The sequence below is a fragment of the Cyprinodon tularosa genome, unplaced genomic scaffold, assembly GCF_016077235.1.
Source record: "Cyprinodon tularosa strain WSP-4 unplaced genomic scaffold, ASM1607723v1 ctg165, whole genome shotgun sequence".
Lineage (NCBI taxonomy): Eukaryota > Metazoa > Chordata > Actinopteri > Cyprinodontiformes > Cyprinodontidae > Cyprinodon > Cyprinodon tularosa.
Genome location: NW_024038483.1, coordinates 224160 through 240251, shown reverse-complemented (window position 1 = coordinate 240251; position 16092 = coordinate 224160). Strand labels below are relative to the sequence as shown.

The window sequence follows — 16092 nt, the reverse complement described above, 5'->3', positions numbered from 1 at the left end:
CTGCGTGATGAAATGTACAGGGTACCCCAAACTTACCTCGCCCACTAATCTCCCACCACAAACCTTCAAACAAACAAGACGTGTGTCAGCGTAACAGAGCCAGTTGGAGAGAGAGGCCGAGAGCCCTAGAGAGACCCCAGCTCCCCAGCTGGGCTTCTTAAATACAGCCTCCCTAGATGTTGATTGGTCCTCGTCAACCATGGCCCAATCAGGGGAGATTGATGCCAGCTTTCATTACCTCCACACTACCTGTGAAGACAAACAAAAAGGGGGAGGGGAAGGAGAAACAAACAGCCTGGCAGGCATGTAACATACATATACCAATTTTACAGCTCTAGGACACCATATTTAGCTCTAGATCTGTTTTTTGAAGTTAAGATGCTGAAAGTTTTGGAATCTTAACTTAAAAAGTTAAGTACAGAAAATGCAATTTAAAAACACTTCACGAATAACAAGAAAGTTTCCCTCTCATCATTTACTTGCTGCTGAGACCTGCATTTTTAAATGTTTATACCCTGTATACCTGTGACAGACGCACAAAACACTGCCGAAATACATTACTTTGAAAGTCCTGTGTGGCTATGTGATAAAGAAAACATGTTTTGTTTTTTGTTTGTTTGTGTCGTAAGGCCAAGCACTAAGCTTCTTGTGTCATAGCTATTTCACATTTTCCTGGGAGACCAAACTGGAGCAACCCATTAAAAGGTGAAAAGCCCTGGAGGGAAGTGCTGTTGAATGCTGCAACATTACAGAAAGGCTCATGAGGAAAGGACGGAAAAAAGGGGCTTAGCCAGACATAATATTACACATTGCAACTCTTCAGTGAATTCTGAGTAATGCAGTCGGAGTGAGAACATGTTGTCCTGCAGAGAAGCCTATTCCTGTACCTAAATGATGTTAATAGGAAGAGCAAGAACAATGTAGAAAGTAGAGCTTTCTGATGAAGAGTACAACAAATGCTCCTTTTCCGCTAAAAGCGCCGGGCTTTGTATTACCCAACTAATAGGAATCCCGACTCATTCGTAATGTTCCTTTTCCATTACTTTGAAAGGCCCCGGGACAGTCATGCAAATCAACAAAGAAACAACACACTGTGGATGCAAACACACGTTTTGGTAGGAACTTTCTGTCCTCCTGCTGCAAGAAATAATAAGAACATGTAAGAACAGGCCACTAACTCCTACTACAGTCCATGTCCGAGAGCTTCTCTTGGTTATCAGGCTGCAGCACCGATAGCAGCAAGTCTTTTGTGGCTCCGGTGACTATGCAATGAAGCCTGCATCCCGATCTGCTACAATTGGTCTGGTCCTTCAGACTCTTGTAGTCCTGCTTCATTTTCTTGAGCTTGTCCTGCATTTGCTTTGTGGTGTGGCGATCTTTTATTTTAGCCAGTCGGGCTCAAATTGTGGCGTAAATGCAAGCATGGTGACTCAAACTCACACTAATCCTCCTCAGCAAAAATACTTAAAGGTATAGTGGAGGATTTTCGTAAATTTTTGAAAAGCCCCGCCATCTCCACTTTAAAAAAACAATGCACTTGCAAAACCCTGTACTCGCCCCCCAAGAAGTGCACGCTCTGTTTAAAAGTTGCTGGAAGATTTGCCAAATTTTCCACCATGTCAGACTCACCACCGGCAAGTGAAAATGGGGACGAGCACACAGGACGGCCTTACGTAAACACCACAATGATTGACAATCAGGAGGACCACTTACTTTGATGATCCACCCGGAAAAAAAACATCCTTCACTATACGTTTAAAAGAGCCTGGACCTCATCATTAGTCGTAGCTTCTCCTCCATCATGTATTTAAGAATTAGACAACGGTAAACTTAGACAACTGTAAAAACTGTGTGTGTATGTTGGTGTGTGTTAGCTGTAATAAAACAAAACAGCGGTTTAAAGATGGCGGGATGAGCGGATTTAACAAAAAGGAAGCCATGCAGTTCACTTTTTAAGCCCATCCTCTCCAAAATCCCAATTAAACATAGAAAATACTGGATCACTTAAGGGACCAAAGTAGTTAACTCTGTAACTGAAAAAGCAAATGGGGATTTGCAAAGCCTGCAGCTTTTCATCAGCAATGAAAAAGGGGCTAAACAAATCTTCTGGACCAACACTTGTGAGGATGTGTTTATACCCCCTTTAAGTACTTACTGTGCAATTGCAGTTTTAATAATGGAATCCAGAATTAATTAATATGAAACTGTCTGTAATGTTTAATCCAAAACATAGATAGATGTAAGTAGTTTACAGACGGTTTAATTGAAAAATGTTTTTATGTGTTTGCTACTTGGCTTGCAAGAGAAATCCTATTTTTTTCTTTGCACATTATGCGACACATATGTGTGTGGAAGAGTGTGAATCTGCATCCACGGAAAGCCAAAGAACACCAGAAAATCAAAACATTTCTAGGAATCGTCAGCTCTGTTTTCACCCTTATATTTGCAAGCGATAACAAACAACATATTTTCCCCCCAATTACAAAGGTACAAAGTGAAAGGATAGAAAAAAATAAAAGGTAAAAAATAAAGGGTCAGAGAGCTGGATGAATAAAAAATATTTTTTGAATTTATACACAAGATTCAATCAAGGCGATAAAGGGGGGAGATAAAGCTGTAGCCTTTTCCTTAAGCTGCTAAGAACATTGTGATTCCAGCAGAAATACAATTAGATATACTTAAGTTTTAAATTAACTTAAATTGTCTGGAAAAATACATGGGAAAGTAACTATTCCAGGGCATACTGTATCATGCTTCTTGTCCAATAGGCATCTGCATCCTTTCAATGGTACAAAGATTGAGAAATTGTCATGATGGGTACTCTAAAAGTGACCCAATTATGCAGAACACCACTGACGGACACAGGAATAAAAGTTCAACAAGTTTATTTTGACACAAGCACACAGAATGTACTGGTTCTGGCTCGGGCCTGGACACTGGTTCACCGGAGTCTGCGTGAGAGACAGTTCAGTTAGCGTTGCACGTTGGAGCGTGTTTTCTTGATGATAACTGATTGTACCTTGAGGGTTCTTGAGGTTAGCTTTGGGAGAGTCACTGTTGGATCTGGAGAGGAGTTGATCAGCAGAGTCCGCTTGCTGCTTCAGCGTCTCACGTCTACTAATGAACAGACCTTGGCATTGGGTTTTCCAGCTCTTAGTCCTGAGCTGCATGGAAGTTCTCTATGGTTCTTCGGGTTTGGCTCTGAGGGTCGGCTCGGCAGGTTAGCTCTTCCAGAGCTTCACAGAGGAGACACTGGTTTCCTGGAAAACAGAGACAACGGTTAGAATCCTGGCTGGATTCAAAGTCACAAGATACACAGAGAGTCTAGGCTTAGGCACTGACCAACTGGATCAACACTGCGGCGTTGAGGCAATGTCTGAAGACAGCTTATATAGTGGATCCTCTGATGATCTTGATGGGCTGCAGCTGTGCAGGAGGCTCCCTCAGAAGGATCCACGGCGGACTCTGCTGGAGAGAGGTGGAACTTCTCCAGCTCCCAACAGTACCCCCCCCTCAACGACCGCCCCTAGGCGGTCCGGAAGAGGTCGAAGGGCAGGAACGCTCGTACTCCTCGATTAGGGCAGGGTCGAGGATGTACGAGCCCGGAACCCACTGGCGATCCTCCGGTCCGTAGCCCTCCCAGTCGACGAGGTACTGCCAGCCGCGACCTCGTCGACGGGAGTCCACGATGCGTCGAACGGTGAAGGCAGGATGACCATCGACCTCCAGGGCGGGTGTTGGGGAGTCGGAAGGCGGGCACAGAGAACTCGAGATGACAGGTTTAACTTGGGACACGTGGAAGGTTGGGTGAATCCGAAGAGACTGAGGCAGTTGGAGACGGACGGCTGATGGACTGATGACTCGGGAGATCTTGTAGGGACCTATGAATCTGGGTGAGAGTTTTCGAGACATCCCCTTAAGGGGAATGTCTCGAGTGGACAGCCATACCTCTTGGCCTTCAATGTACTCGGGGGCGGGACGTCTCCTGGAGTCAGCGAAGCGTTTGTTGGATTCAGAAGATCGGTTGAGGGTGGCGATGGTTTCTCTCCAGATCTTCTGACAACGTCGGATGTGTTGATTCACTGACTGGACCGAAATCTCTCTCTCGTCTGCGGGAAAAAGTGGAGGTTGATAACCGAGACTAACCTGAAAGGGAGATTGTCCAGTGGAAGCAGATTTGAGGGAGTTGTGTGCGTATTCGATCCATGTGAGATATTGGCTCCAGTCAACGGGATTGTTGGAGGTGAGGCAACGAAGGGTAGATTCAAGCTGTTGGTTCATCCTCTCTGTTTGTCCGTTAGATTGTGGATGGTATCCAGAGGTCAGAGAGGGTTTACAGCCGAGTGCAGAACAGAATGCCTTCCAAACCTGGGATATGAACTGGGGACCCCGGTCCGAGAGGATCTCCTGGGGGATGCCGTGTAAGCGGAAGACGTGTTTAACAAGGAGCTGGGCTGTCTGGAAGGCCGTGGGGAGTTTCCTAAGGGGACTGAGATGGCAGGCCTTCGAAAAACGATCAACAATAGTGAAAATGGTGGACATACCTAGAGAAACTGGGAGGCCGGTGACAAAGTCAATTGCAATATGAGACCAAGGGCGCGAGGGAACCGGAAGTGGCTGAAGCAGGCCTGACGGAGGTTGATGTGAGGCTTTATTACGGGCACATGTGGAGCAAGCCAACACATACTCCTTTACATCTCTATGGAGGGTTGGCCACCAGAAGCGTCTAGAGATCAAAGCGATGGTTCTACTGACTCCCGGATGAGCAGAAAACTTGGCAGCATGCATCCATTGGATGAGACGGGAACTGACAGAAGATGGCACATAGGTTCGGTTAGTGGGACCGTTACCTGGGTCAGGTTCTGTGGCCAGGGCGGAGTTGATAAGGTCAGTGATTTCCCAGTTAACCACTCCAACAGTGCAGGAAGCCGGAAGGACTGGTTCAGGTGTCTCGGGATGATCGACGGAGTAAAGACGAGAGAGAGAATCGGGTTTGACATTCTTGGATCCGGGTCTGTAGGAAATGATGAGATTAAACCGAGAGAAAAAGATGGACCACCTGGATTGACGAGGATTTGCTTGGTCAATCCATACAAGAACCAGATGCTCAGCTCCCTCCAGCCAATGTCTCCATTCCTCCAGTGCCAGTTTGATGGCCAACAGCTCACGGTCTCCTACATCGTAGTTCTGCTCTGCGGAAGAAAGTCTACAGGAGAAGAATGCACAAGGATGGATCTTTTGATCCGTGTCAAGTCTCTGGGATAGGACCGCTCCAACTCCAGAATCCGAAACGTCCACCTCGAGAATAAACTGTTTAGCAGGATCAGGCTGCATTAACACTGGTGCTCTGGAAAATAAGGATTTCAATTTATCAAACGCAGCTTGCGCCTCAGGAGTCCACTGAAAAATGCGTTTGACAGAGGTCAGAGAAGTTAGTGGCAGGGCGGTCTGGCTATAGTTCCTGATGAAACGACGATAAAAGTTTGCAAAGCCCAGGAACCTCTGTAGCTGTTTGCGGTTCTCTGGAACTGGCCAATCTAACACGGCCTTTATTTTGTCCTCAGATGGTTTTACCTGGCCGCCCTCGAGCACAAACCCCAAAAAGGTGACTGAAGACTGATGAAATTCGCACTTCTCGGCTTTAACGAACAGCTTGTTCTCCAGCAGTCTCTGTAAAACAAGGCGGACATGTTTTTTATGTTCAGCGAGGTTCCTAGAGTAAATGAGTATGTCATCAATATAGACGAAGACAAACACATTTAAAAAGTCTCTGAGAACATCGTTCACGAGGGCTTGGAAGCAGGCTGGAGCGTTAGTTAGACCAAAAGGCATCACCAAATACTCAAATTGGCCCAAGGGAGTCTTGAAAGCTGTTTTCCATTCATCACCTTCTCGGATCCTAAGAAGATGATCTGCATTCCTTAAATCCAGTTTAGTGAAAACTGTAGCTCCTTGTACAGGTTCGAATGCTGAGGCGAGTAGAGGAAGTGGATATTTGCTCTTTATAGTGATTTGGTTCAAACCTCGGTAATCAATACATGGTCTCAGAGAGCCGTCTTTCTTTCCAACGAAGAAGAACCCGGCGCCCAAAGGAGAGGAAGATGGGCGGATTATTCCTGCAGCTAAGGATTCATTTATGTATTTTTCCATGGTCTCTCTTTCAGGCTTGGAAATGTTATACAACCTGCTGCTAGGTAGTGGTGCTCCAGGTAAAAGTTCAATGGCGCAGTCATAAGGTCTGTGTGGAGGTAGGGACGTCGCACTGACCTTACTGAAGACAGGAGCTAGGTCATGGTACTCGGAAGGAACGGAAGAAAGGTCAGGAGAGTCCATCTCCCCCCCACCTCTAGGAGACCCCACCAAGGGGGCAGCCGAACGGAGGCATGTTTCATGGCATGAAGTGGACCATGATTCCAGATGACGATCAGTCCAATTTATGTGAGGGTTATGCTTCTCCAACCATTCGAAACCAAGCACCAGGGGGGAACATGCAGAAGGAAAAACAAAAAATGTTATTGTCTCTCGGTGGTTACCTGACAGAAGTAGCTCGAGGGGTTGAGTTTGATGGGTAACTTGGTGAAGTCTTTTTCCGTCAATAGCTGAGACACTAAGAGGTTGAGTCAAAGGAATGGTTTCAATTTGGAGTTGTTGGACGAGGTTCGAATCGATTAAGTTCCGTTCACAGCCTGAATCGATGAATGCAGAGAAAGAGAGGCTTTGGTTAGAACAAAACAACGTGGCAGGAAGCAACAATCGAGGAGATTTCTTAGTGTTAATTTGGCCCGCCAGACTCCTCAGATCCTCTGGCGGGCCCAGGCTTTTGATTTAGCCGGGCAGGAAGCGAGGAAATGTCCACTCTCACCACAGTAAATGCATAATTTGCTTAGAAAACGTCTTTGTCTCTCCTCAGGGGTGAGCCTGGTGTGTCCCACCTGCATGGGTTCGACATCTCTTTCACCCGAATGAGAGGCCTGAATAGGCAGAGGGAGAGACTGAGCCTTAGGTCTCTGTATGGGCAGCTGCTCTGTGGGGGAAGAAAAACAGTCACGTTATGTGAGGCAGAGGAAAGTGTCCCCTGTTTCTTAGAACTGTTTCTGGCACGGATTCTATTATCCAATCTGATCGTAAGACGAATTAAGTCTTCGAGGGTAGCTGGTTCGTCAAGAGTTGCAAGCTCATCCTTAATATGCTCATTTAGAGCCATGAAATAGGCTCCCTTCAGAGCGCTTTGGTTCCATCCGGAAGCTGCCGCTTTAACCCGGAAGTTGATGGAAAATTCGGCCACAGAAGAATTTCCCTGCTTTAAATTGAAAAGAGCTCGAGAGTCAATTGTTTGATCAGTTTCTTGGTTGAAAACTTGAGTAAATTCAGAGATGAAATCAGAGTAATAGCAATTAAGGCTAACGTCGGTGGCAAATCTTGCCTGAGCCCACTCCAAGGCTCTTCCTGTTAGCTGAGAAAGGATTAAGGTTATTTTTTTGTAATCCGTGGAAAAGCTTCCTGGAGAGTTCTGGAAAATCAAACGGCACTGAAATAAAAATCCTTTGCAATCTTTCATGCTACCAGAAAATCTCTCTGGAAGACTTGGGCGGAACTCGGATGACGTCACAGCTGGTGACCTCGGAGGTGGAACTGGACCCGGAAATGGTTGAGGTGTCGGTGTGGTATTAGCGCTGTTCAAGTAGTTAGCATAGCTCTGAAGCATATGATTATGAGTGTCAACCAGGCGGTATAACTCACGGAGCGTTTGGGTTTGTCCTTGAATTTGGGCCTCCTGCTCCTCCAATCGACGGGTGAGGTGATCTGCTGGGCCTAGAGTTTGGCCGCAGTGTTCTGTCATGATGGGTACTCTAAAAGTGACCCAATTATGCAGAACACCACTGACGGACACAGGAATAAAAGTTCAACAAGTTTATTTTGACACAAGCACACAGAATGTACTGGTTCTGGCTCGGGCCTGGACACTGGTTCACCGGAGTCTGCGTGAGAGACAGTTCAGTTAGCGTTGCACGTTGGAGCGTGTTTTCTTGATGATAACTGATTGTACCTTGAGGGTTCTTGAGGTTAGCTTTGGGAGAGTCACTGTTGGATCTGGAGAGGAGTTGATCAGCAGAGTCCGCTTGCTGCTTCAGCGTCTCACGTCTACTAATGAACAGACCTTGGCATTGGGTTTTCCAGCTCTTAGTCCTGAGCTGCATGGAAGTTCTCTATGGTTCTTCGGGTTTGGCTCTGAGGGTCGGCTCGGCAGGTTAGCTCTTCCAGAGCTTCACAGAGGAGACACTGGTTTCCTGGAAAACAGAGACAACGGTTAGAATCCTGGCTGGATTCAAAGTCACAAGATACACAGAGAGTCTAGGCTTAGGCGCTGACCAACTGGATCAACACTGCGGCGTTGAGGAAAGGTCTGAAGACAGCTCATATAGTGGATCCTCTGATGATCTTGATGGGCTGCAGCTGTGCAGGAGGCTCCCTCAGAAGGATCCACGGCGGACTCTGCTGGAGAGAGGTGGAACTTCTCCAGCTCCCAACAGAAATGACTCATGTTAAAGGAAGGTTTTTAAGTTTATGTATTATGAAAGTCCTTTTATTGTTTTAAATGAGCTTTTAATGCTCATATTCTACCCATTATTTCTATCCTTACATGTTGGATTTTAGCATAGAGCAGTATGAAGCTGTCTGAACAACAGTTAGAGGAAACTTTGACTTGGCCAGTCCTTAGTCTTAGTCTGAATTCTCAGCTTATTTTCTACATAAATTCCTGCATATTTTGCTATTGCTTCTACTACAGTAATAACTTTAAAGTGTCAGTTTTATTTTTATAGAAATTACCATTGTAGAGCACTCCAGAAATTATACCACAGTATTTACATTCTAATAGCTTGATGACCAGTTACAAATGTTTGTTAAATCTATCTGGACCTAACAATACTAAGTATTTTTTGATACTGCTTTTCATGTTTGTGTTTTTTAGAAATGTGATTATGAGCCTCTCAGCGGAGCACCTCGTAACCCTTCATCAATGCTGATTTTATGTTAGGGTTGCTAAGCAGCTGCTGACAGTGACTTAATTTTACAATAATTTTGTTGGTTTATTGGGCTCCATTCTAGTTTTAGATTTAATGGTGTAATACAAATAAAAATGTGTTTGTGTCTCTGTCAGTTCAGAGAATAATCTGTCAATTAATTAATTTTAATTTCATGCAAAGTCAAAAAAAAACAAAAAAAAAAAACAACAACAATAAAAGACAAAAAGTCTACTCAGTTGCTCTGACATGGATTGTTTGTTTTACTTTGTGTTTGCAGACAGCAGAGTTCTGTCTGATCTGTCCTATCTCATGTCTGTCTGTACAGATCTGTGGTTCATAGACTCTAACTGAGCTTAAAACATTACCTCTTGCTTTGGACTTTGGTTAAAATCTAAGATGAGAAAATTTATGTAAAAATTTATAGGTAGACATGTTAATGTTGCACATAACAAAACCACTACAGGTTAACCCAAAACATTCCCTTAGTTATCCTGTTATCCAGCTAGCAGGGCTGGTTCATCATATCAGTCATTATTGAAACTATGGCCACACAGACTGAAGGTCACATATTTAGCTGGTATATATTTACATTTAACTTTGGCAAGATTACGGAGGAACCTGCTTTTTTATCAGTTGTTGTAATTCAATGCTTTATTTACTTTAAATGCCTCTGTGAAACTGCAAACATTTTAGTGTTTATTATAATATTGAGACAAGTAAATACTCAGTAGACAGGAAACCAACAACTTTTTCATTAATATTATTTTGTTATGTGGGCGGGTTTTGATTTAAAGTACTATAAAGTATAGATCATGCATATTGTCTTGTGCTCTCAAAACCGCATAACTTGGGCACTGTCCACCATTAGGTTTCCTCAACACACAACAATCCCATCAGAACAAAGTGCTGCATGATAGATATGATAGATTCTCACTCATAGGAAAATTCTCCATGTTTTATTTAAACATTTGGAAAACTACTGATTTCATTGTAATTTTATATTTTTAGACACCTCTGTGACACCTGCCCAGGTTTCCAGATGTATTTATTAGTTTTGATTGTACAACATACTTCTAATCAGAGTTTTTGTTACACAACAAGATTGGTGCTCAATGGATTTATGCGATTTCCATTTATTTGCACAGACAACCCATTATTTAAAAGCAAGTTGGTTTTGGTTTGTGGCCATTTAATTGAATTTTAAGTGAAAAATACATTTTAATATCTTACTTTCAACTTTTACTATCATCCATTGGTTTGTTTGGATGCAGAATTTGACTGAATGTCCATTTATGTAGCTTAAAATTATTAGCCGATATTGAAACACAGGATGTCCTCTGATGAAATTTTCCACCTATCTGTGTAACTTTTTGGCTGCTTCGGTGATCAAATTATTGCAATTCATCCGGTAAACACAAGATGAAGGCGTAATTCCCTTCCACCCCAGGTAATGCAGAAGATGACTCATAGTGCTCCTGGCATATTGTCTTTCTATTGCCCTATATCTCTGTTATTTACCCTCGCCTTTTTTCTTTCTATCTGTTATGAGCACACAAATATCACACCTTTCATTGGAAAGTCTCCTTCTAGGCAACAGTCTCTAGATGCAAACTCTGCTGCTGTCGAACGTCTTTATCATCAAGTTATCTGTATGTATCAGTTCCTTTAGAAAAATTTCAGTTTCCTTTTATCTCAAACATTACAAATGTGGAGGCTGGCACTGCAGACTGGCCCGTGGGTGGGTGGGTGGAACAGAGAAAAGGGGGGATGCAAAAAGATGGAGACTAAGAGCAGGTCAGAGACAGAGAGGAGGAAGAATAAGGTATCGGTAGACTCTGAACAACAAGCAGGGAGGGAGTGAGAGAGGTAGTGTTGCTCCTGTAGGATGTGGACAGATCTTAAATCGTTTGAAAGGCTGTGATTTTCCACCCATCTGCCGCTTTAGTCTGCTGGTTTCCAGTTCAAAATACAGTAAATGAGAGCAAGAGGAGAAAACTGAGGAGCCAAACTGGTGGATCTATCATCCCTCTATCATACACGTGAGTGGATACTATCTTCTCTTAAATCCTGCGGGCAAGTTGGACTGTTAAGATGCACCTTGTTTTCTGTTACTGTAGGTAAGATTTTTTTTCTCACCATAAAGGAAAAGTGTCTCTTTACTTTACTTTTGGCTAAACATAATATTTTGTTTTTCACTGTCTGTCCAGAATCATTCAATAAATGCAGTGTCATAATTTCATAAGATGACTCACCCATCGTTGCCACAGTGACGAGGCCCTTGTTGGCATACAGTCGCTGGTTTTATGTAGCATTGAGGGAAAAGTGTGTAAAATCGTATCTGATAAATCCTTTTCAGAAGTTTTTTTTTTATAGTTTCCCAGTAAAACTGCAATGTGATTAATGTTCAGGATGTCTACATCATACGTAATATGGTAGAATGATTTAATATTGTTGCAAAAACTAAATCCTCTCTAAAGTGTCCTTAAAAATGTGAAGGTTATTCTTTAAATTGAGAAGTTTGCAATGAGTTTTGCAATTGAAACAACCATCCATCCATTAATGATCTATTTTAAAATGTTATTTATTTATTTTATTTTATTTCAGTTTATATTTAAACTAGGAGTGAGACACATGTCATGTCATTTGACCACTAAACTTTTAGAAAAAGTTCAAAGTCTTTGGATATAATATTTTTTGACAATTGCAAATGCTGTGTGTGTAGCTTTACATGTTTTTCTATTTATTGTAGTAAATACTGTAAAATGTAACATATAATGTAAGCTTAATAAGTAAACAAAGGGTAACTTGAAAAAGCACATGTTGTTTAAACCCAAATGTGTATTTAAATTTGATCAATCCACTCTTATGTTCATTATTTCAATCTGAAAGTCTTTTTTTCCCCTAAGTGGTTTAACGGTTTCGTAAAAGATGTTTGATTATTGATATAAAATGAAAATTTATATCACCGTACAAAATATTTGTTTTATATAACCCCTTGATTATTTTTCTGGTGAAAAATCCAAATAATAATATTCAGGTGGGCTCGACCAGGAATTTCTGGACTTCATGTTCAATGGTCCAAATCTTATTTCTAAATAGGTTCCAAAGCGCAGGCGGGGGATTAATGTTTACGTTTCTGTAATTACAGGCAGTAGGAATAACATTTTATGTCCTTATGTGTTTCAACAAATAACGTTTTTTTCTTTATGCATAAGAATATACAAAATAAATATTCTGAATTTAAACTGTTACAAGACTCTAAAGGATCAAAGCCTCATGTTAAAAACATACAAATATTCTGATGTAGTTATTAAACAGTAGGCCTACTGCCTGGTTTGGCAAATCATCTCTGTCTCCCCTCAATGAGCACAAACCTTGTGTTTTCTTTAAAAACAAACAAACAATCATTTAGATCATTTTTTTAATGAGAACCCAAAGTTTTCAATGAATTTGATCAGCACTGGTCTTTTTCATTAGTGTTGTGACGTTATAATTAACGTTCACAGCACTTATTTTGGTTGGTTTTTGACAACAACCACAATGTATAATTAATCCCTCTGGGGATTGCTGTGCAATTATTTCTTTCTCTACTGACTGAATTATACCTGACAATAAAAAATAACAAAAATGTTTGTCATTTGTTTTTAAAGTATCTTAAAGTATTTGTATACAGAGAGTCTTTGATAAATGTAAATCCTGCTTAATCTGTTGATCCAGGGTACAAAAATCCTGCGCTACAAACATTTTTTTAAGGAAAGCATTGTCAGAGAGTTTTAAACAGCTGTTTATATTTCAAACATTTTTTGAAAATAAAGCTACAAAAACTTGACATTCTAAAATAAAACCATATCAAACTGGTACATTCCCTGTACTTGCATAGCTCTATATCAAGCCTGAGGACCCCAAAGGTCTTTACACTGCATTTATTTTTTTACCCTTTCATGCACATATTCACATGGTGATGGTGGTGAGCTGTATTGCAGCCATGGCTGCCCTGGGGCAGTCTGACAGAAGCAAAGCTGTGATGCCACCAGGCCCACTGACCACTGAGAGCAGGCAAGGTGGGTGAGGTGTCTTACTGAAGGACACAGGGACAGATGGAGGAGCAGGAGCTTTTACCAACAACCCACTGGTTACAGAATGAATCCTTACCTCCTGAGCAACTGTCGCATGTGAGATTTTTATCCCTTTTTTCATTTTTTCCTACCGTAATGATTTCTCCTTTCAGTCTTTTATTTTTTTAGAATACAATTAAAAACAAAATAATTCAATATCAGAGACATATATATATATATATATATATATATATATATATATATATATATATATATATATATATATATATATATATATATATATATATATATATATAGGAGACATGTTCTAGCTTTGTTATTTTCATAATTTAAATAAGTAGCAATATATTGATCTGTGTTTTAATTACAATTTTGTAGCAGAAATGTCTGCCAGCACACAGTAGGAGTCTTCTGCCATCTCAGGTGCTGTAAACAAACTGTGATTCACAGCATACTTTCTACACCATGTCTCCTCCGGTGTGCTACACAGTGCCAGTCTGAATTATTTCCAGTTGTGAGGTTTTGGCTCACAGTGAGAATCACCCTCTGTGAAGAGCACGTGTGAAAAGGCAACTGTGGAGAAAATCTGTACATGGATCTTCAGCCATTCCTTTTGTTTGTGACAGAATTGCTTCAGAAACATCACAATGACAGAGTAGGACCAAGTTTTTAATTTTATATTTTACTTCTACAGCCAAGTTAAATCTCTGTATTAGTTAAGCTATATGCCATTTGATCTGATAGCTATTTTTTTATATTTTGACAGTTATATTACGATTTAGCTCTACCGTGTGGGATCTCTTTGAGTCTCTTGGTGTGCTGATCTGCACACAATGTTTATTTTTATTTTATTTACCACAGGATATAAAGTGAATACCTGTTTTTTGCACTTTTCACACATGTTAATAAGATGCTGCTTTTAATATGCAGATTATGTGCTCCTGGATTTCTTTTAAAGTATTTGTAAGGCAAGGAAAGGCAAGGCAAGTTTATTTATATGACATTTCAGTAGCAAAACACAGTAGGAGAATGTATTGCCATGGATTTAATGAAATATTTGTGAAACAAATCCAGTGGTGTGTTTTTAAATTTTTTTTGGGAATGAGTATGAAGTGGATGAATAAGAATCTTCACCAGCATGTTGAATTAAATAGCTTAAAAATGTAAATAATTCAACAGAATAAAATGAGAGATCTGGTTTGTTGACAGACAGCAAGTCTGTTATGTATTTTGTTGTTAAGCATAAAGAAAAGAAAACTATATATATATATATATAGTTCTGAAAACACAAAGTTTATCAAAGTTTCTCTTTTTCTGTTTTGTCAAAGGCTTAAGCAAATAAGACATGATAATTAGTAATGCTTTTGCTGAGAATCTTTGAGAGGAATCCTTCTTTTGCACTTTTCAGTTTTAAGTTACATCTTTAAAGTCTCTTTTTAGAAGTTATAGTGAACCTGGAGTCTATTCTTTCATTATCTGCATTCAGCTGTATGTACTCCCTTTTTTCACTTCTAACTGACACCTTTTCCTCTCAGTAACAACCTTCAATTCAGAAAGAGAAATGGAATTAAAATTGTCTAAATTTTTAAAATTAAAGTTATTTCCCAGCTCATCTACAAAGTTTTTGGGTGAAGCTGATGTAGAGGCATGGATCTGGTTAAAGTTAAGCACCACCAACCTTATTGTTGCATTTTCTTATAATGTCTCCTTTGAAATAATGCTTTCAAAAATAACACTTTTTGTAAAAAAAAAAAAAAAATTCTTTAGCCGAAGTTTGCCAGGTGTAATAAAACGAATACGCAAATTCACTACAAAATAAGAAATACAAAAATAAAAAAACACATAGATGTATTGTTTTATAATCCAATATTTATTTTTTTAGTGGCCTTACTGTTTTGCTTATCTTGATATTTCTACACATAATGCTTATATGATCTAACTGAATATGCAGACAGATTAACAGGATCTTAAATGTGCACCTAAAAAAGAGAAAGTAATTGTTTTCTTTTAATATTAAAACTTCTGAAATACCCTGAAACCTTGCTGATCCAAAACTAAATTTGAAAGAGTTAAATTTCATAGATGTATTCTGTGCTGCTCATTAGTTGTGTCACTCAGTGGTTTCACTTTTCCAGTTAGAGGCTAGACTGTCCTTCCTGTGTCGACCTCTTCAAGAACACACAGCATGAGCTAAGGCAGGCTAGCATCCCTGCTATCACATGCTGCTCCTGCCATCTTTCTTTGTGTGTTTGTGTGTGTTTCTGCTGAAAGGGTTCAGACAAGGTTATGTGAGGATTTGGGAAGATCACAGGCACAAGACAGAGCACTCCTACACAAACACACGACACAGACTAACATGGTTGCACACACCCCATATTGCATGCTGCATGGTGCCGAACTCCTGCTAGAACTCCTGCCTTGCTAACGTTTTTGACAGCTTGGGGTTGCCGGTGGCTTAGTTCAGTGGATTCAAACTTCAGAGGAGGGCATGTTATTCTGTGATGCAGCTCTGCTAGAAACAGCCACTAAATATTCAGAATATCACAATATTTATTTGCAGTCTTAATCATAAAAGCAAAGAAAGTAAATTAAATTTACTTCTTGGAGTTCTTTTTTCTGTGTACTTTTCTGGTTGATATGCATGCATATATGCAATAAAAAGTAAGGTACAATAAAGGGATTTTCAGTTCTATTATGTTCTATTTTATTCTAAATAAACTACAGTAAACATGTACATTTTGAAGTTTTTTGGGATTTCAACATGCTTTGTATGTATGAATTATGTTTAACACTTTTTATTATCTTAACAGCAGGAGGAGTTTGCTTTTATGGACCTAATTTAAAAAAAAGAAAAAAAAAAAGAAACCAGACTTTAAAAGCCTCCAAAATTTGAAAATTGCAACTACTGTTTTCAAGGTATGTTTAGAAATACTGACAAATCTTTAAAAAAAGGTTTTTTTAATGGTATTGAAATACATAAAAAAACTGTT

At 40.4% G+C, this 16092-nt stretch overlaps 1 protein-coding gene across 11 annotated transcripts in view; it reads left to right on the top strand.

Moving 5' to 3' along the window:
• LOC119780707 (dedicator of cytokinesis protein 3-like) overlaps positions 1 to 16092 on the top strand; it is a 259177-nt gene that overhangs the window by 167493 nt on the left and 75592 nt on the right. The window contains exon 1 of one of the 11 annotated variants that reach the window (XM_038280836.1): positions 10888 to 11065. The exons of the other annotated variants lie outside the window; for them this stretch is intronic. The gene's annotated coding sequence lies outside the window, so the exon portion shown is untranslated. Of the gene's footprint in view, positions 1 to 10887; positions 11066 to 16092 lie in introns of those variants that run through there. 11 annotated transcript variants of the gene reach the window in all.